The sequence below is a fragment of the Cebus imitator genome, unplaced genomic scaffold (genome assembly GCF_001604975.1).
Source record: "Cebus imitator isolate Cc_AM_T3 unplaced genomic scaffold, Cebus_imitator-1.0 Scaffold83, whole genome shotgun sequence".
Taxonomy (NCBI): domain Eukaryota; kingdom Metazoa; phylum Chordata; class Mammalia; order Primates; family Cebidae; genus Cebus; species Cebus imitator.
Genome location: NW_016107398.1, coordinates 6607094 through 6629255, shown reverse-complemented (window position 1 = coordinate 6629255; position 22162 = coordinate 6607094). Strand labels below are relative to the sequence as shown.

Sequence of the window (22162 nt, the reverse complement as noted above, 5' to 3'; positions counted from 1 at the left end):
ATTCTACTGCCTCAGCCTCCTGAGTAGATGGGATTACAGGCATGCGCCACCACACCCAGCTAATTTTTGTATTTTTAGTAGAGATGAGGTTTTGCCATGTTGGCCAGGATGGTCTCGATCTCCTGACCTCAGGTGATCCGCGCACCTTTGCCTCCCAAAGTGCTGGGATTATGGGTGTGAGATACCACACCCAGCCCTAATTTTTGTATTTTTAGTAAAGATGGGGTTTTGCCATATTGGCCAGGCTGGTCTCGAACTCCTGATCTCAGGTGATCCGCCCCACTCGGCCTCCCAAAGTGCTGGGATTACAGGTGCAAGCCACCACGCCTGGCCGTAATCTACTTTTACTGTAAAATACTGAGTTTGTATAAGTCAGTAAGATTAGTGCCCTTACTTAGGACAATAGTAATTTAGTCCTACTAAGTATGCTTACAAGGTCCCTACTAGTCCCTTACATTTGTAGAACGCTTCACAGTTTAAAATCACCATGTAGCCTGGTGCAGTGGCTCATGCCTGTAATCCCAGCACTTTGGGAGGCCAAGGCGAGGGATCATGAAGTCAAGGGATTGAGACTATCCTGGCCAACATGGTGAAACCCTGTCTCTACTAAAAATACAAAAATTAGCTGAGCATGGTGGTGCATGCCTGTAGTCCCAGCTACTCAGGAGGCTGAGGCAGGAGAATTGCTTGAACCCAGGAGGCAGAGGTTGCAGTGAGCCGAAATCACACCAATGCATTCCAGCCTGTGTGAAAGAGCCAGACTCCGTCTCAAGGAAAAAAAAAAAAAAAAAGTCACCACGTAATCACTCTCATGTGACAATATAGCACCTTGAAATTTCCAAAGCTCTTTCGTCATACCTTATGACTTACCATTTTCATTACTGCTCTACAGCATTTACCATGCCCATTTTGCAGAAGAATTTTTTGAGAAAATATGGCTCATAAAATTACAGAATCTATCCGAGGTCACCCAACTAATTTGTGTTCACTAAGATATGACCTCAACTTCAGGGCTTCCCCCTTTCCACACCTGCCTATTACAGACTTCTGCAAAAAATAATAAATAAAATGTAGCTCAGGCAATCATAGCAGTTGAGGGCTATAAGCCAGCTTCCCAATTGACAGACAAGAAAACCCAGGCACGATAAAGTTGAGGCTTTGCCCCAGATCACATGGTTATCAGCAGGGCCCAGTTGCTGGATCCCCATCTCCACATTATCCAGTTCAGAGCTCATTCTACTTTGCCCTGCTTCCTCTCATACTTTGTGGATGGCTAGATATAAATCACATGTGCACATTTGAAATCTTGGAATAAGTGCATTTAATAGGCTACTCCTCTGAAGTATGGGAGCCTAACAGATTAAACATTCTTTAGGTTGATTTAGAAAGGCAACTCTGGCCTTTGAGTTTAGCTTTAAAAGCTTGCAATGTTTGTCTTCTTACTCCATAATGGTATAATCAGTAAACTTACCACATTAAGCAATGCAGAAACACCTGCTGTGAGTTGTGCCCACATTTCTATTGTTGGTATAGATGGTTGTAAACCCAGATAATGGCAAGACTGACAGAGTTGTTTCATGATAGATTTTGGTAAAAGGGAGAGAATCATGCAGATGTAAAACATGATTTCTAAATTTACCAGTTATCAGAGGCTGCATGAGGGCTGGTCCCACAACATAAGGTAAAAATGAGTATGCCTTGCAGGGATGCAATCAGAAAATTGTAAACCCATGTTCATAGCTGTATTATTCACATTAGCCAAAAGGTGGAAGCAACCCAGGTGTCAGTCAGCAGATGAATGGATAAACAAAATGTGTTCCATGCATATAATTAATTATTAATCAGCCTTAAAAAGGAATGAAATGCTGACCATGGTATAACATGGATAAACTCTGAAGTCATCATGCTAAGCAAAATAAGCCAATCACAAAAGGACAGGTAGTGTGTAACATACCTGGAGTACTGAAATTCACAAAAACAAAAGGTACTTTTTTCCTATTTTTTTTTTTTTTTTTTTTTTTTGAGACAGAGTTTCGCTCTTGTTACCCAGGCTGGAGTGCAGTGGCACAATCTTGGCTCACTGCAACCTCGCCTCCCAGGTTCAAGAGATCTCCTGCCTCAGCCTCCTAAGTAGCTGGGATTACAGGCGCACGTCTGGCTAATTTATTGTATTTTCAGTAAACACGGGGTTTCTCCACGTTGATCATGCTGGTCTCGAACTGCCGATCTGAGGTTATTCACCCGCCTCGGCCTCCCAAAGTGCTGGGATTAGAGGCATGAGCCATTGTGCTCAGTCCGACAAAAAGTAGAATAGTGGTTGCCAGGGCTGAGAGGAGGGGAGAATGGGGAGTTCACGCTGAATGGGCTGAGAGGTTCAGCTGGGGAAGATGAAAACGTTCTGGAAATGGATGGTGATGATGGTTGCACAACACCATAAATGTACTTAATGCCACTGAACTGTATAGTACAATTAAAAATCGCTAAAATGGTGAATTTTATGTTATGTATGTTTTACTGCAATAAACAAGAAAATGACTTTGGCTTGTTTATTGGTTTCTTCCCTCATTTTCAATGGGCAGTAGAGCATGTGTCCTTGGGGCAACCCAGGGATTCCGGCTCAAGCTCCAGATTGTTTCATCCTTCTTCAAAACTTCACTAAAAACACCACCACAAGAAAACAGCAAGACAAATCCCAAAAGTAAAACAGAGGACCTGGTCTCTTCAAAAGTCAGTGAAAAGATTGGTTCCTAATAGGAAAAAACAGTTCTAAATGACATTTTGGGAGCAACTGAAAAACTGTGAATATGGACTCAGTAATAATAGTTATTTAAATAATAGTAAAGAAGTTGGTTGCAGTGGCTCACGCCTGTAATGCCAGCACTTTGGGAGGCCAAGGTGGGTGGGTCACCTGAGGTCAGGAGTTCAAGACCAGCCTGACAAACATGGTGAAACCCGTCTACACTAAAATTACAAAATTAGCTGGGTGTGGTGGTACATGCTTGTAATCCCAGCTATTCAGGAGGCTGAGGCAGGAGAATCTCTTGAACCTGGGAAGTGGAGGTAGTGGTGAGCTGAAATGGCACCATTGCACTCCAGCCTGAGCAACAAGAGAAAAACTCCATCTCAAAATAATAATAATATTATTATTAAAGAATCATTATCAGTTATTGTAGATGTGGTAACAGTGATTCTCCTGAATGTCTTTATTTGGGGTAACCACATGCTGAAGTATTTAGGGAAAAAGTGTCATGATGCTTGCAACTTTTTTTCAAATTGTTAAGGGGTAAATATATGTACTCACAAAACAGTAAAATAATAGCACAAGAAAACCTCCAATAACAGCAAAAAAACAAAATGGCGAAGACATAGATAAAACAATTATTCAGTGTAAATGATGCCAGGTGTGGTAGCTCACGCCTGTAATCCCAGCACTTTGGGAGGCCAAGGTGGGGCTGTCCGCCTGAGCACAGGAATTCAACACCAGCCTGGGCAAGATGGAGAAACTCCATCTCTACCAAAAACACAAAAATTAGCTGGGCACGCACCTGTAGCTCCAGCTACTCTGTAGACTGAAGTAGGAAGATCACTTGAGCCTGGGGAGGTGGCACCACCGTACTCCAGCCAGGGCAACAAAATGAGACCCTATTTCAAAAAACGATGATAATAATAATAATGAAAAAGAATAAATTATGTGTTTAAAGGCGTTACTGGTATTAGTTTTTCAACATTTTTGTACCTGTGATAATTTTTATTATAAAGTGTTTAAAAATTGAGTATTTTTGGTTTAATAAATATTTTTGTTCATTTTTGTTTATAATTGACACAAAATAATTACACATATTTATGGAGTACAATGTGATGTTTCAATGCATGTATACACTGTATAATGATCAACTCAAGGTAATTACTATACCCATCTACTTTAAACACTTCTTTGTAATGATAGCATTCAAAATCTAGCTATATTGAAACAGGTACTGCATTGTTATTAGTTACAGTCACCCTACCATGTAATAGAACACTAGAACTTATTCTTCCTAAATGTAACTTTTTACTTGTTGACCAACCTCTCCCGTTTTCCTCCCCTCCCCACCCTCCCCAGCCTCTGGTAACCACTATTCCACTCTCTCCTTCTATGAAATCAACTCTTTTAGATTTCATGTATGTGTGAAGATCATGTGGTGTTTGTCTTTCTGTGCCTGGTTTACCTCACTTAACATCATGTCCTCTAAGCTCATCCAGTGGTCACTATTAAATTGTGAATTTATGCCTCCTCTAGTCAAATCAACATTACCACCGGTGCAGGGTGTACCAGGCACTTTGCTAAACCTTCACACACACTATTTTCTGTGATTCACACTCTGCCTCTATCAAGAGGCTATTGTCTTTACCCTCACTTTTGCAGATGAGAAACTGAGGTGCAGACATTAAGTAACCTCTCGAAGATTACACAGCTAGTGAGTGACACAGCCAGAGTTTACACACAGACGGTATGACTGTAGAATGGATTATTACATCTTCTGAACTGGAAGCCCTGAAGAAAATTTTAGATACTGAGGCAAGCCTATGATGGAGATGTGTGGGGGACCCTCAAATCACAGTCATCAAGGGGGTACCTCAAGAGTAAAATCTGCTTAGGCTGAAGAGCCTAAAAGAAATAGCCTCTGTTCCGTGTATTCTGGAAGTGAATCTGGATATTTTGTCCCCCCCAGGGAAGCTGAGACTGTTTTACAGCTGTTATCTCATCTGTAGCCCTAGGCGGGATGGGAACTGGTATAAATAATTCTTTCTAGTTTCAGCTCCGGAGACTTGCCCAAGGCTTCTGGCTCTGTGGTCCACACCTGGCTTCTGTAGACAGCAACAACAGTAACTACAGCAGTTGACATTTGTATAATACTTGCTGTGTGTCAAGTACTCTTCCAAGTGCAAAGCCCTGCAACATTTCTATGGAGTGGATATATTATCCCCATTTTAGAGATGAGAACACTGAGTCACAGAACATAAGTAAATCCCCAAGGCCACCACCTAGTAAGTGAAGGAAACTGGCTCCTGCCAGAGTCAGTGCTCAGGGCTTTTATTAATCCAGATGAGACCCAGAAGCTGCCTTCTGGTTCTTACCTCTTCTGGGGACAACTTTGTCCCAGTGCTTGCCCCTGACCACATGAGTTGAATGAACTCATTGCTGACCCCCACCCAGGTGGCACTGAACAAGGCCAGCAATAGTGGCCTCAGTGCCTCTGCCAGATACGTGAGCTTGTTCCATACCCAGATATGTTCCATACCCTGCTCTCTCTAAATTTTACCTTTGGGCCTTTGTTTTTACAAAACAGCAGTAACTCCCAGGTGGTTTGATATCGGAGATCATCACCCCACCTTGCTGCTTGCTGAGGATGTGGTGGCCCAGTCCTAACAAACCACAGAAAACTTGCATGCTTGTCTTCAATGGAAAGAAGAGAAGGTTTCCTGGTGGGTCCTACCCGATGGAGCCAACCACAAAGCCAGCCACTGGACAGGGGTATAAAGCAAGGAAAGGCAGTCCTCTCCCAATTCCCCTACCCATACTCTCCCACCTGCCATGTCAGGAAGTGTCAGGTGAACCTCTTCATAGTCAGGTGTTAGCCATGCTTCCTTACCCCTCCCAAGGGGACATCCTAATATGGGATCCCTTGGAGGCAGCAATGTCTCACCCAAAGGAATGACTCTGGTAACAGAATGATAATCAAATGATGATAATCGAATGAGACTTTTTTTTTTCTTTCTGCTGTAGGAAAAAAAACTTTTTCTTTTCTTTTTTCTGCAATGGAGTTTCACTCATGACACCCAGGCTGGAGTGCAATGGTGCGATCTTTCCTCACTGCAACCTCCGCCTCCTAGGTTCAAGCGATTCTCCTAAGTAGCTGGGATTACAGGCGCCTGCCACTGCACTCGGCTAATTTTTGTATTTTTAGTAGAGATGGGGTTTCACCATGTTGGCCAGGCTGGTTTTGAACCCCTGACCTCAGGTGATCCACCCACCTCAGCCTCTCAAAGTGCTGGGATTACAGGTGTGAGTCATTGGGCCTGGTTGGAAAAAAAAAAAATTATGTTACTCTTCACTGACCTCCTAGCTTCCCAGTTAGCCAAGGCTTTGTGTTTAGTGGTCAGTCTTAGCTCATTTTGTCTTGGGGGTGGTGGTGGCAGCAGTTAGCTAATGGTTTCTCTATAATTCAAGGGTCAGGCCCAGGAAGAAATTAGATAGCAGTGCCCCAGAGGATAAGGTGGGGATTGGGTAGAGAGAAGCTAGGGCTTTGTGGATGAGAGAGGAATGGATTCTATAAGTCTGGGAGGACATTAAGGAGAGGCATCCTCAAATAATAGAGACTTGTGCCTTTTCTGTAAAGGGCTCTGGAGGTTGCAGGTGCCTAGGGGAGCATTTGGTGCCTGGTAGTCAGAATGTCTTTGTAGGAGAGGTTTACCGGCAGCAATCTGGTTGAAAGGCCGGGAGGGGTGGAGGATGCTCTAAGCTGTTTATATGGCTACATACGTGAAAATGAGAAAATATTAACTACATATAACAAAGAACAGGAGATGCTGACCTAGATTACAGGGAGATCTAAAGTTTCCTCAGCACTCCTTCTACCACCACCAGCACCCAAACTTGGCACATGACTAATACCTCAAAGACAATCTCTAACTATATGACCTTGAAAACATCGACAAGGGTCACTGTGGCAGAGCCTGTAGGCAAAGTAGGCACTTTGAGGGGAAACCTTTTAGTCCAACAGCTGTGTCACACATAACAAAAGAAGCAACATTAATAATGGTGGCTATTGTACTGGCTAACTCAATCCCCTGCCCACTTTTCCATTACCAAGCAGGCCCCTGGATTCTAGTATAGCTCAACAGAAAAGAGAGGATTTCAATAATCATTAAAATTGGGGATTGTACCAGCCAGGGCAAGGTGGGGCTCAGAGCATGATTCCACTTGATTTGAAAAAGTAAAGAGATGTGCATTTCCTTGCTCCTTGGCGAAGTGGAGCAAATTTGTACCTGTTATTTAGGCATCAGTGGGAGAGTGGTGGAGGGGGGAGGGAAACAGAGTGATCCTCAAATCACCAGGCAGCAGGAGAAGCTGCCAGGCTCTGCCCCCCTGCATTTGCCTTTAGTTGGCAAAAGACAAATTAGTCCAGCACCTCCTGAGCCGAGTTTGCAGTGTAGAGTCTGCAAGAATGTTTGCTTGGGGAGCGGCACTGTGCTTTATCTCAGCAGGTGTAATTCCATCACATGATTGTCTTGGATCTGCTTTCCCCACTCCAGCCTGAGCTTGCCAATTCAGAAAACTATAGCTGAGAAATAAATCGTTCTTCTCTGTGTCAGCCCAGGAAACACTAGGGGTCCCTTTATATGGAATAGGATGGATGAGCAGTTCCTTACCGCTGCAGTTAGAGAAGGGCTCTCTCACTGTCCTCGAGGCCTTCAAGCCAGAACTTCCTCTTTGCAGGAAACTTGCTGGCTTCCATAGGAAGCCAGGCTGGGCCCTGCGGCCTGCTCTGCCCATGCCCAAACTTTACAGGTCACCAACACACCAGTCAAAGAAGACTAGGGCCTTTACAGGGACACAGACACAGGGCTAAGGGCTACCCTGCCTTGGAAACTTTGGGTACAACCTTGGCATCTCTAGCCCAGAGGATTATTTCTATTGCAGTTTAAGGTTACTACCTTTGGCAGGTAACTTTCACCTTCTGGAAATTGCTGACAAGGAAGCTAAATAGGAGGGGCCTCTCCAGCCCAAGCCTGGAAAGCTCAGCCATTCAGCCCAGGAGCCAAGATAAGGTGAACCTTGTTAGAGACGGCAGCCTGGGCCCACTCATACCTAAAAGGCTCCTAGGGTCCTGTGAAACCAGGTCAGGTCTGACCTTCCTCTTTCAGGCTACAGATGTTCCCTCTACATGTTTGTTGCAGGACTGAGCTGGCTTGGGAGACTGGAATTTCTGCACAGCCCTAACAGGCACCAAAGAGAACAGAGACTGTCATTGAGTTATAGGGACTCCTTTTTTATTATTGGTAGAGACAAGGTCTTGCTATGTTACCCAGGCTGTTCTCAAACTCCTGAGCTCTAGCAGTCCTCCCACCTTACCCTTCCAAGTGCTGGGATTACAGATGTGAACCACCGCCCTCAGCTGGAGTCCTTACTTGAAGTTCAGATTTCTAGGCTCCTTCCAGAATACAATACAAAACCATAATACTTAATGATATGTATATATATTTTTTTGAGGTGGAGTCTCACTCTGTCACCCAGGCTGGAGTGTAGTGCCACAGTCTCAGCTCCACCTGCAACCTTCACAATCTGCAACCTCCACCTCCTGGGTTCAAGCAATTCTCCTACCTCAGCCTCCCAAAGTAGCTGAGATTACAGGCGCCTGCCACCATGCCCAACTTTTTTTTTTTTCCCTGTATTTTTAGTAGAGATGGGGTTTCACCATGTTGGTCAGGCTGTTTTTGAACTCCTGACCTCAAATGATCCACCCACCTCAGCCTCTAAAACTACTGGAATTATAGGCATGAGCCACCGAACCCCGCCACCTAATGATAGGTTTCTTATGAACCTACTTCATGGTTATATAGGCAAGATGATAGAAAAGGAAATCTCTGTACTGCTGTCTTCAGAGCTTGTTAAGACACACAGTAGCCACTCCGGTGCCTTAGCCATCTCTGACAGGTCCTAGATTGACCCCATTTGTTCCTCATGATCTGCTCTCCACCCTTCTTTACCCTGCTCTCCGCCCATGAGGCTGAGTCACGAGGATGACATCAATAAGCTGCCCTTGCCCTCCAGCCTCTAGGGGTTGGCCAGTGAGGCCGGCATATTTATTTCTCTGATTCCTTCCTGCCAGATGTCCGTCTCTGTTAGCTTTCTGAATTCCCTTAATGGGTTCCACCCCCTTGTCCTTACAGACATGGTAGTGGCTCCTGCACTTACCAGCCTAAGGGTAGTGCGCGTCCCTTTTGCGTTGTCTAAGCCCAGTCCATGCTTTGTAAACAGTAACTTTATTACACTCTTCCTAAATGACTCAATTTAAGGCCATCCTTTAGAACATTTTGCCCTTATTACTATTTCTGAGTTAATATGGGGAAATTTTACTTGATTTTGCCCTCTCCAAACTTTCTGCACATAAAATGTTATTTTATCTTTTTATTTTCCTTTAAGACAGAGTCTTGCTCCATTACACAGGTGGGAATGTAGTGGTGAACTCCTGTACTTAAGCAATCCTCCTGCCTCAGTCTCCCAAGTAGCTGGGACTACGGGTGTGCACCAGCATGCCCACCTGATTTTAAAATATTTTTGTAGAGATGGGGTCTTGATACGTTGACTGGGCTGGTCTCAAACTCCTGGCCTCAAGCCCCATCCCACCTCGGCCTCCCAAAGTGCTGGGATCATGGGCATGAGCCACCAGGCTTGGGCTTATTTTCTCTTAGTATTGCTAAAGTAGTTTTTTTTTAATTTAAAATATATACGATAATTTTTTGTTAAAAAGCAAGATCCTTACTATAATTGCTTTCAATAGATAATTTTCGATAGTGTATTAGTTCGTTCCCTATTGATTATAACAGAATATATGGCACTGGGTCATTTATAAAGAAAAGTACTTTATGTCTTACAGTTATGAAGGCTGAGAAGTCCAGGATTGAGGGGCCACATTGGTGAGGGGATTCTTGCTGGTGAGGACTCTCTGCAGAGACCTAAGGCCGCACCGGCAATCACATGGTGAGGGGCTGAGTAAACTCACATGCTTGATTAGATCTCTCTTCCTCTTCTTAAAAAACTACCAGTTCCACTTGTAAGATTACCTGCTAGTCTATTAGTCCATTAATCCATTAACCTATAAATGGATTAATCATTCATAAGGGTTAAAGCATCTTGATCCAATCATCTCTCAAAGACCCCAACTTTCAATATTGTCACATTTGGAGATTAAGTTTCTAACACATGAAATTTGAGAGACACATTCAAACCATAGTAGATGATAAATAAGGAAAAAAAAGTCTTGTAAATTTTGCATTTCAAACCAGCACTGACAGGTGTTTCCGATGCATGCTATGGCTTAAGAAGCACTGCACAAGTCAGTGCTTCAAGCTTTTCACAGGTAGCTGTCCTGAGACATCAGCATCCCCTTCCCTCCATTAGAGCCGACACCAATGAGTTTGAGATAAAGCGATTTTATATAAAAAAAGACTGATATCTCTATTTTGGAAAGTCTGTCCTTAACACCTGGTTTTGAAGTCCAGGAAAGCTGTGTATGTTATTTAACTTAAAAACTTAAATACGGGCTGGGCACAGTCGCTTATACCTATAATCTCAGCACTGTGGGAGGCTGAGGTGGGTAGATTACCTGCAGTCAAGAGTTCAAGACCAGCCTGGCCAACATGGCGAAACCCCACCTCTACTAAAAATACAAAAATCAGCCAGGTGTGGTGGCGCACGCCTGTAATCCCAGCTACTCAGGAGGCTGAGGCAACAGAATCTCTTGAACCTGAGAGGTGGAGGTTGCAGTGAGCAAAGATCACGCCACTGCATCTAGCCTGGGTGACAGAGCAAGACTCCGTCTCAAAACAAAGAAGAAAAAATTAAATATGTACATCTATAAATTTAAATTATATATATATATATATATATATATATATAACTTTAAAAGTTTTTTACACTCAAGGCTTTTCCTAGAATATACATTCCTCCATATTCCCTATTTAAAAATTACCTCTTTGTCTCTCAAGCTCAACAACAACTTGCTGCGAAGCTCTTGACCCTTCCACATCTGGCATGGAAATATTCCAAGTTATCTGTGTTGGCAGATAGAGCTGTGCTGAACAGAAGCTTTACCCTGGATTCGGTCTTCTGTCCCAGCACGAGCACCTGACTCAACTTTGGAAGTGTGGAGAAGGTTATGGAACTTCATCTCGCCCTAGTTCACCTTCCCCCACTTCCAGTCCTACCCACTTATACTTCTTCCTGGTCCAAGTGGATTATCCCCCTAATTTTTCCCCTTAAAGATATCAATAGAAGATTGATTATCAACACTGTATGCTCATTATTGTTTGAGTTCCTCCTTAGAAGCTGTTGCTGAGCACTGCTAAGTACTAAGCCAGGTTCCTGTGGTCTGCTCCTGCACCCTAGAAGGGCCTTACATGAATTAGGCTGGGATGAGTTCCAGCACATGGGAACTATAGGAAAATCCAGAACAGAGGTAAAATGTGACCTTAGGAATCATGTCTCCTTTACACTGATGTGTGACCTGTTCTCAGCAACTTCAAACTGGCCACTTTTTTTTTTGAGACAGAGTCTTGCTCTGTCTCTCAGAAGTGCAGTGGCACAATCTCAGCTCACTGCAACATCCACCTCCCAGGTTCAAGTGATTCTCCTGCCTAAGCCTCCTGAGTAGCTGGGATTATGGGTGAGCACCACCATGCCTGGCTAATTTTTGTATTTTTAGTAGAGACAGGGTTTCATCATGTTGGCCAGGCTGGTCTCGAACTCCTGGCCTCAAGCAATCTATCTGCCTCTGCCTCCCAAAGTGCTGGGATTACATGTGTCAGCCACCATGCCCAGCCTATAATTTTGTGTAAATCAGACCAAACTAAAATACAGACTTGCCCCAAAGATCGGAGGGGCCCAGGGTGTGAATACAGATGGAAGTCCACATACCACCTATATAAAAACTGTAAATTTTACCAACAAACCGATAAAGTATTTCAATTTCCCTATACTAACAAATATACCTTCATAAACACAAAATATACACAAAGATAATATACAGCTCTTGAAAAAGAGAAAGAAACGGGCTAACCTGGAAGGCCAGGTTCAAATACGGAATTCTTGAACTTCTCAGAGCTCCATGCTGGCACATGGTGGAATGAAGAAAGCTGGCCCCTGACCCACCCCCCGACTTCTCTTCCTAGCCCAGGCCCTGTCCCACAGGACAAGAGGCCTTGAGTACATTCACGTAGACATGACCAAGCTCCATCCACATTCCCACTCTCACCTCATCACACTCATTGCACACCTTTCATGCCTAGGAATAAGTACAATAGTAGTATGTTCTGTCCTCGGGGAAGCATACCTGCAGGAGAAGTGGCCCAGGCCCAGGAATTAGGCTCTAGAAGGGGAATATGGGCCCTGGGTGGGAACATCCCACTGGCCTTGTGGGTTCTTTCCTCCATGAGAGGTATAGCCAAAGTGGGCCAGAGTGAGTCCCTCCAAAGCATGGGACCCTCTAAAACATGGGACCATAGGCAGAGGGCATAGCTGGTGAAATAAGATAGCTTAGATGGCAGATACAACCAACAGTAGGGAAATCACTAAAGAGATCATGAAAGTTCCAGGTAAAATGGTGGTCCAGGAGAAGAGAGGAGGGAGAGGAAGCAGATGTGAGCAGACACGTAGAACGCAGAAACCAGTGCTTCAGCAAATTCTACCTGGCTTCCTGGGAACCTCCCAAGTCCTGGGTTCAGCCCCTGCCCAGAGTACTCACACTCCTCTACTGGGCCCTATAGACCCCCTTAGGATGTAGACCCTTCTTTGCCTAAGCTAGTTGGAGTAGGTTACTGTTACTTGACAAAAATAAGGTCTTGACAAGACACTACTTCACGTGGCAAAAGAAACTGAAGTTTTCCCAGAGAGAGAGAGAGACGGCAGAGAAAGAAAAGGGCTAAAGACGGGTTTGAGAAAGACATAAACTTAAGATGCAGAAAAAGAGAAAAAAAGAACCCAAGAAAGAGTCATCATAGGAGTAGGGGAGGAACTTGCTCACTTGGGTGAGCATTTCAGAAAGAAGAGCTGGTCGGCTGAATGGTGAGGCCTGAGTAAAGATCACTGGAACTGATGACTAAAAGGTCACCGCTGACCGTCAAGAAAGCACAACTAGAGATGAGTGTTGGCAGACGGATGCGTCCAGCTGTGCTGGGGAGATGAGGCAGCAGTTGTTCACACACGACCTAGGGCTTTCTCCTGCCCTGTATGGGTGTGAGTATGACCCCTCTGCCTGTTTCACCGTCTCCTTCTACTGAGCATGCTGGGGAATGCTGGCACCCTTGGGGCCAAGGCAGGTTTGAAGTGTGTTAAAGAATAGGGAGTGAAGTGCCACGATCCTGGATGTGACTCCTTAAGGACAGAGTGTCTGGAAAAAACCAACCGACCAACTGAAGAACCACTGGGTTTTAGGGGATCCCTAGTCTTTTCTTGAAACACTGGGAATTACCTCTTCCTCTTAATTCTGCATTCCCTTAGGATAGTTAAGGACAAGTCCCAGCCCAGGTAGGTAGTGACCTCCGCTGCTCTGCCTGCCTGCCAAGGTGAGCCAGCATCCCATTTCCTCGTCTTGTCTCAGGGGTGAATGTATGTATGTATGTATGTATGTATGTATGTATGTATGTATGTGTGCAGGGGAGGATCCCCTACAGTCTTTCTTCCAAGTCCCAGCAATAGCCAAGGCAGGAGGATCGCTTGAAGCCAGGAGTTCAAGACCAGCCCAGACAACGTAACAAGACTCCCTCTCTACCAAAAAAAAAAGGAGCTGGGCAAAGTAGTACACGTTGTAGTCCCAGCTGAGGTGGGACGATCATGTTGAGGAGGTCGAGGCTGCAGTGAGCCACAATTGTGCTGCTGCCCTCCAGCCTGGAGTGAGACCCTGTCTCAAAAAAAAAAAAAAAAAAAAACTCTCAGCAATTTGAAGGTAACAACAAATAAGTAAAAATAACTTTTTATTTAAGGAAGTCCATCTATGGCTCCTTGTTAATACAGCTGACAACAGAAGAAGCTAGGCTGTGAAGCCTACAGAGCATTTGCAAGGAAGGCAGCCTGCCTGTAGCTGGAGAAAATGATCCATGGGACAGCCTGGGCCCATCTTCTCCACTGTGATGGTTGCTCGGAGACAGCTATTAAGAGAGAATTTCAGAAGTATGAGGTATGACCCTCCCCATACACCCGCCGCTCTGATTGGCTTGCTGTGAGCTCTCACCCCCACTCTACTTCCCCTCACCCTTCAACCACAGTTCCCAACCTGAGTGATCACCAGGCTGGGTGACCCCCTCCACACCCCCTGCCAAGGATGAAAGGGAGGACAGAGTCCACTGGCTGGTCCTTCCTGCAAAGTTTATGAAAAGGGAACAGTGTCAGCAACGCCTCCCTTCCCCTGACTCAGCAGCGTGCAGCGTCAGCACTTCCAGCCTCCCCGGCACAGTGAACTCCATGGAGAAATACAAAATAACTGCTCGTTAGAAAAATGGGAGGGTCCTGACCTTTTCCCATTGATTTTCCCCCTTTTTTGATTTAAATATCTGCAGCCCCTGGGTATTAGCATCCCTTGTCAACTTTCTCTGTGAAGCCATTCCCTGAGGTCCTTCCCCTTTTCACAGGGGACAGGATGTTCTTTAACCTACACATGAAATTTGCTTTTCTCCTCTAAGGACCTAAAGGGAGTTTACTAAATAATATTTTCACATATTTCACTCCATCCTCTTAATTGCCTTGTGAAACAGGTATTGTTATCTCCATTCCACAAAAGAGAAACAGATGTTCTGAAAGGTCCAATGAGTTGCTGAAGGCTGCTGAGTTTGTAAGTCTTGGACTGAGAATTTGACTTCTGCCTCCTGACTCTAAAAGTCTATGCCAGGCTAACAAATCTCTCGGTGGGGGCTGGCAGGGCAGGAGTGTAGTATGGGAGACAGAATCTCAAATCCTTGTCTTTCCCTCTTTTCATAGAGCCCAGACATTGGGAGTTAAAAAAGAAACAAAGGCTGGGCACAGTGGCTCACACCCGTAATCCCAGCACTTTGGAGGCTGAGGCAGGCAGATCACTTGAGGTCAGGAGTTCGAGACCAGCCTGGCCAACGTGGCAAAACCCTGTCTCTACTAAAAATACAAAATATAGCCAGTGATAGTGGTGAGCTCCTGTAGTCCCAGCTACCCGGGGGGCTGAGGTGGGAAGATTGCTTGAACCTGGGAGGTAGAGGTTGTAGTGAGCAGAGATCGTGCCACTGCACTCCAGCCTAGGAGACAGGGCAAGACTCTATCTCAAAAAAGAAAAAAAAGAAAAAATATCTCAAAGAGAAAGAGCAAAGAAAATATACTGATCCTTAGAGCAATGGCTATAAACTTTTGCAAATGTGACCCATTTGTAAAAGTACATTTTATCACACACACACGGCCAAAAGTTTTAGCAAGAGTAATATACTCTGATACATTTTGTTCTACTTCATTGAATTCTTTCTCCCCCTTTTAATGATTGTTTGACCCACGAAATTGATTTCATTACCCACAATTGAAAAATGCTGCCTTAAAGCATAAACTACGCATTCAGAGACAAGCTCTCATACTGCTCTTGTATAAAGTGCCAACTTGTACAGAGCCCCAACACACAGTCCGTGTTCAGGAAATACTTGCTGAGCCTCTGGGCTTTTAAGGAACCAATAATCCACAAGTTAAACAACTTGTTCTGGAAACACTCCAGTTTGGTTTATGTGGAAAAGATCATCCTAATTCCAAATCCCAACGAACAAATCATTCACACACACACACACACACACACACACGAAAAACCTGGAAATGGATTTCTGTTGTGACTCTAGACTTGAAATTGTAAAATAAAATACGAGCAAATAGATTTCTTTCAGCAGGCATGAGTTAAGTGTCTGCCCTGTGCTGTGCACTGTCCTAGCGGCTAGAGATACAGGAACAAATGAGATCCAGTCCCTGCCCTCAAGGAGCTGGGGAGTGGTGGGAGGCTGAGGAGTGAAGCCTGCAGTGCAGTGTGGTTGGGGTGGCACAGGCTGCCAGGGAGTAGCAGGAAGTTATCTACCCAACCTAGAGGGCATAAAGATGGTTTCCTTGCAGCTACTCAGAGCCTAGACTTGAAAGAACATAAGTTAGATGGGAAAATAAATGGTGGACAGAGGTTTCAGGCAAAAGGAATAGCATGTGCATTGCTGGGGAAGTCACAGTTGTGTATCCCATAACCAGTCCCTATGTTCCTTGCTGGCAGTATGTCAATTATTTTGGGAAGGCATGGAGAGAGAGTTCTACTACTGTTCTATATAATTTAGGGGGGAATCCTGACTAACATGAGCCAATCATCATATCACAGGATCCTTGCCAATCATTGGGTTAGGAATGAGCATAAGAAGACTCTGGCCACTGAAATTTGAGGAAAGAAATTTCAGGAGCAGGTGTGAGAAAAGGTTTCTTTGTTCTTAAAGAGACTTGGGGTAAGAAATAGCCTGTTTCCTTCAACTAGATGCTTTATTGTGTCGATGAAATTCCTGGCTGTGATGTGATTATTTCATGACCATGAAGTAATCTACTTGAAGTGTGGCAAATCAGAAAGACAGAAAAGCCAGGGACCTCGATTATCTTGTTGAGTACATGAACTAACCCACCCTAAAGCTACTCTATCTATCCCATGACATGATGTTATATAAGCTAATCGATTTTCCTCATCATAAAAGTAAGTTGAGTCAGGGTTTTGTGTTACTTGCAGTCAAAATGAGCTGGGTACAGTTGAATTTTCCTGCATTACTAGCTATTTGGGAGCCTGAGGCAGGAGGATCACTTCAGCTGAGGAGTTCAAGGCCAGCCTGGACAACATAGTGAGACCCATCTCTTAAAAAAATAATAATAAATTCAAGTCACAGACAGATGAGAAGGCAATAATAATAATAATAATTATTATTATTATTAAATGAATATAAAAGCTATAGAGATGGAAAAGACATGTTCTGGGTTCTGCAAGGCAAAAATTGAGATCCAGAGGCCAAATCATACTATACTACGGACTTTAGCTTCCACATGGGATACAAATGGCTGGTAAACATATAAAAAACTCAGCCTCACTATTAAAGATAAATGCACTTTGAAACTACAATGAGATGTCATTTTTTACCTTCAGATTGACAAAGATCAAAAAGCTTCATTCTATCCAATATTGTCAAGAGGAAACCCGCACACCCATTTGTTACTGATGTGATGGTAACTGGCATAAATCTATGGATGGCAATTTGGCAACAACTTTCAAAGCAAAAATGCACTTGACCCAACAATTCGAGTTTTAGGTATTTATCCTACAGATGCAGTTGGATGTATGAAAAATGACCTGCACAAGGATGCTAGTTACAGCATTGTTTGTAAAAGCAAATTGGCTAACAACTATTTAATCATTCATTAATAAGGGAGTGATAAAATAATTATATTTATACTGAGTTATATGCCACCATTAAAAGGAACGAAACAATTCTATACTTATTGATATGGAACTATATCAAATAAATATTGTCAATCAAGAAAAGCAGTATGTTAAACAATACGGAATGGTATGCTACTAATTTTTTTTTTTTTGAGACATAATTTCACTCTGTGGCTCAGGCTGGAGTGCAGTGTCATAATCTCAGCTCACTGCAACCTCCACCTCCCGAGTTCAAGCCAGTATGCTACTATTTATGTATATAGGGAAGAATATTTGAAAATGCATAAGCCACATTTGGAATAATCACAAGAAACTGATAGCATCAGGTGCCCTAAGGAAGGGAATTAAGTGGATGGAAGTCAGAGGAGAAAGGGAGATTGACTTCCACTGTATACCTATACATACCTTCTGAATTTTGTGCCATGTACACACATTGTGTAATCAAAATAATTCATTAATAGAAGGAGGAGCTAATTCCCCCAAATAAAAGAATATCTTAATTGGAAACGTTACAAGCTATTAAGCTCAAGAGAAATCATTTGATTTTTTCTATAAATGCAAAAATGGCATTTAATATTCAATATACATTCATTTTTAAATGTTAGTAGAGATAGAATGAGTCTCCTTAATAAAGAGTACCTAATATTGGACATCATATTAAATTATGACTTTTGTATAAGCCATTGTCAGTCCTTAAAGATCACAATAACTTGCCTCCAGAAAAAACTAGAAAGAAAGCTAATCTCAAAATTAAATTAGTAAGATCCTCACACCACAAATGTGATTAGCTACATATTTGAAGGTAAATCGAAAGATTGTAATTTGTGACTGACAAGATTAAGAAGAGACAGTATTCCAGTCCAGGTGTTCTGGGAGTAATTTCAGGGAGGAAGGAGAAGAACATAACAGTAATGCTGCCAACAGAAGCTTGAACCCTGGTTAGAAAAAGACCTAGTGCATGATGGTGAATCAGTCAACCCAGCAAACACATCAGTGCCCCTAAACATGGCTAAGGGTGTTGGGGTCTCTTTGCTAAGCAGACTTCCATGTATACTTCTAGCCTTGAATAGCCAGAACTTGCCTTAGTTGGGAGATAATTCTTGAAATTAGCTCACCCCTTGGTCTGATTTCATGTTTCCTAAGCATCTCTGGATAATCTGGTTGTCTCTGAGGCTTATGTAAGGAGGGAACATATAACAGTGAGGCTGACTAGAGCATTCTAGTCCACTCAAAGATTGTATTTTTTTTTTTTTTTTTTTTTTTTTTCGAGACGGAGTTTCGCTCTTGTTACCCAGGCTGGAGTGCAATGGCGCCATCTCGGCTCACCGCAACCTCCGCCTCCTGGGTTCAGGCAATTCTCCTGCCTCAGCCTCCTGAGTAGCTGGGATTACAGGCACGCACCACCATGCCCAGCTAATGTTTTGTATTTTTAGTAGAGACGGGGTTTCACCGTGTTGACCAGGATGGTCTCGATCTCTTGACCTCGTGATCCACCCGCCTCGGCCTCCCAAAGTGCTGGGATTACAGGCTTGAGCCACCGCGCCCGGCCTCAAAGATTGTATTTTAACTGTAAACTGCTAAACTGCAAAGTCCCATTCTAGTTTCAGAGGATGTCCCCCAATCCCCACCACTATCTCCCACCCTGGAATCAGCTGAGGTCCCCGTTGTTCCATTGTAGGCCAGCTTGTTACAGGTGTGTCTTCTGTTAAAAAAAAAAAAAAAACCCTCTGCAGACGACTCTCCATCTCTGAGTTTGTTTCTATGGCACCCAGTCTAAGATACTATGTATGCAGGCAAACATATATACATACATTTATTTATAAAGAAATCTATAAAACCTTCTCTTTTTTTTTTTCTTTTTGAGATGGAGTCTCACCCTGTTGCCCAGGCTGGAGTACAATGGAACAATCTTGGCTCACTGCAAACTTCGCCGCCTGAGTTCAAGTAATTCTCCTGCCTCAGCCTCCCAAGTAGCTGGGATTACAGGCATGAGCTACCATACCTGGCTAATTTTTGTATTTTTAGTAGAAATGGGGTTTCACCATTCTGGTCAGGCTGGGAAATCTATAAAGCCTTCTATGTGATGGCCAGGTACAGTGGCTCATACCTGTAATCCCAGCTACTCAGGAGGCTGAGGCAGGAGAATTGCTTGAACCTGGGAGGTGGAGGTTGCAGTGAGCCAAGATCCAGCCTAGGCAACAAGAGCAAAACTCCATCTCAAAATAAATAAATAAATAAAAAACACTTCTATGTTGTCTGAAAAGATGTGAATGAATGGAAAAATAGAAGTTCCTGGATGGGAAACCTAAATATTACATAAATATGTGTTTCCTAAAATTTAAGTGATAGATTTAGCAGAATCTTGGTAAAAATCCCAGAAGGATGTTTTTAAACATATGACAAAAGAAAGGAGGAAAAGGAAAATTCTAAATAGGCAAGAAAGAAAACAGGCCTGGTGCAGTGACTCACACCTGTAATCTCAGCACTTTGGGAGGCCGAGGTGAGAGGGTTGCTTGAGGCCACAGGTTCGAGCCTGCAGTAAGCCATGATTACACCAATGCACTCCAGCCTGGATAACAGAGCGAGACCCTGACTCAAACAAAAAAAAGAGGAAAAAAGAAAACCTGTTGCGGAGGGAAATGAGAGACAGTGAACAAGATCTATCAAAATAAAAACCTATTAAAAAATAAAATAAAATAAAATATTGAAGTCTTTCATTTTGTAGTGAGAGATGGGGTCTCACTATGTACCCAGGCTGATCTCAAACTCCTGGCCTCAAGCAATCTCCCACCTTAGCCTCAAAAAGTGCTGAAATTACAGGCATGAGCCACCACACCAGTATTGAAGTCTTAATTTAAGAACAGACAGGAATATGGTAAGATTTGTGAACTGAATAAAAACAAGAATAGACAGGCCAGGTGCAGTGACTCACACCTGTAATCCCAGCACTTTGAGACACTGAGGAGGGAGGATCACGAGGCCAGGAGTTCAAGACTAGCCTGGTCAACATGGTGAAATCCTGTCTCTACCAAAAATACAAGAAATTAGCCATGCGTGGTGGCACGCACCTGTAATCCCAGCTACTTGGGAGGCTGAGGCAGGGGAATCACTTGAACCGAGGAGGTGGAGGTTGGAATGAGCCAAGATTGCACCACTGCACTCCAGCCTGGGCAATAGAGTCAGACTCAGTTTCAAAAAAAAAAAGAATAGACAGATTTCCAGAATATAATAGTATAATAGAAAGATCAGATCAAATATATATACACCCTGATATGGTTTGGCTCTGTGTCCCCACCCAAATCTCATGTAGAACTGTAGAAGTGTAATTCCCGATGTTGGGAGAGGGATGTGTCCCCACCCAAATCTCATGTTAAATTGTAATTTCCAATGTTGGGAAAGGGATTTGGTGGGAGGTGACTGGATCATAGGAGTGGATTTCCTCTATGCTGTTCTCATGATAGTAAGTGAATTCTCACGAGATCTGATGGTTTTAAAGTGTGTGGCACTTCCTCCCTGGCTTGCTCAGTCTCTCCTGCTCCACCAGGGGAAAATGTGCGTTGCTTCCCCTTTACCTTCTGCCATAATTTTAAGTTTCCTCAGGCCTCCCAGTAATGCCTCCTGTTAAGCTCGTGAAACTCTGAGTCAATTAAACCTCTTTTCATAAATAACCCAGTCTTAGATAGTTCTTTATAGCAGTGTGAAAATGGACTAATAGGCCAGGTGCAGTGGCTTATGCTTGTAATCCCAGCACTTTGGGAGACCAAGGTGGGTGGATCATGAGGTCAGGAGTTCAAGACGAGCCTGGCCAACCACAGTGAAACCCTGTCTCTACTAAAAATACAAAAATTAGCTGGGCATGGTAGCAGGCACCTGTAATCCCAGCTACTTGGGAGGCTGAGGCAGGAGAATCCCTTGAACCTAGGAGGCAGAGGTTGCAATGAGCCAAGGTTGTGCCACTGCACTCCAGCCTGGGTGACAGAGCTAGACTCCGTCTTAAAAAAAAAAAAGAAAAGAAAATGGACTAATACACTCCCTAATTATTACAACAATTTTAGTGTATGATAAAGCTATCATGATACAATGAAATGAACAAATATTTTTCTTTTTCTTTTCTTTTTTTTTTTTTATTTTGAGACAAAGTCTCGCGGTCACCCAGGCTGGAGTGCAGTGGCGCAATCTCAGCTCACTAAAACCCCTACCTCCCAGGTTCAAGCAATTCTCCAGACTAAGCCTCCCAAGTAGCTCGGATTACAAGCATTCAATACCACCCCCGGCTAATTTCTCTATGTTTAGTAGATATGGTGTTTCTTCATGTTGGCCAGACTGGTCTTGAACTCCTGACCTCAGGTGATCCACCCGCCTCGGCCTCACAAAGTGCTGGGATTACAGATGTGAGTCACCATGCCTGGTCAAATATTTTCAATAAATGATGGAGGGATAACTGACCAACAATTTGAGAGGGAAGGAAAGAATTTAGATCCACACCTTATACTATACATTAAAATTAATTTTGTTTGATTTAAAATCTTAAAAACCTTTAATACTATGAAGTCCAGAAGAAAACAGAATTAAAAATTTGTCAAAACTGTAGTGGGAAGGTGACTCTATAATTAGAAGCAATATACTGTTTCTTATACTACAAGCAATTAGTATTGCTTATGGTATAGCAATATAGTATATACTACACAGAAAATATTAAAATTCTTAACGACATAAAGATTTCTTTAAATAAATTTTATATGCAACCTATCACCAGAATTAACAATAAACAACATACCAGGGGGTATATTTACAACAAACATGACCAAAAAAGATTAATATCATTGCTATGTCAAGAACTCAGATAAGTTGGTAAGAATCCATTAAGATCTCAGCTGGTAACTGAACAAAATCTAACAAAAAAATTCACAAAAGAACAAATATTAACAAACATATAAAAAGAATCAATTTTA

The 22162-nt window shown here is 43.2% G+C and overlaps 2 long non-coding RNA genes across 2 annotated transcripts; one reads left to right on the top strand and one right to left on the bottom strand.

The window, feature by feature from the left end:
- Window positions 1–316: 316 nt before the first annotated feature.
- LOC119472049 lies at window positions 317–21987 on the bottom strand. The gene is made up of 3 exons (XR_005201163.1): window positions 21476–21987; window positions 2713–2719; window positions 317–327 (listed from the first exon to the last, which is right to left on the bottom strand). It is a non-coding gene; the product is annotated as an uncharacterized LOC119472049 (long non-coding RNA).
- Window positions 9570–11056, top strand: LOC108308260. The gene is made up of 2 exons (XR_001826853.2): window positions 9570–9745; window positions 10753–11056. It is a non-coding gene; the product is annotated as an uncharacterized LOC108308260 (long non-coding RNA).
- Window positions 21988–22162: the final 175 nt, after the last annotated feature.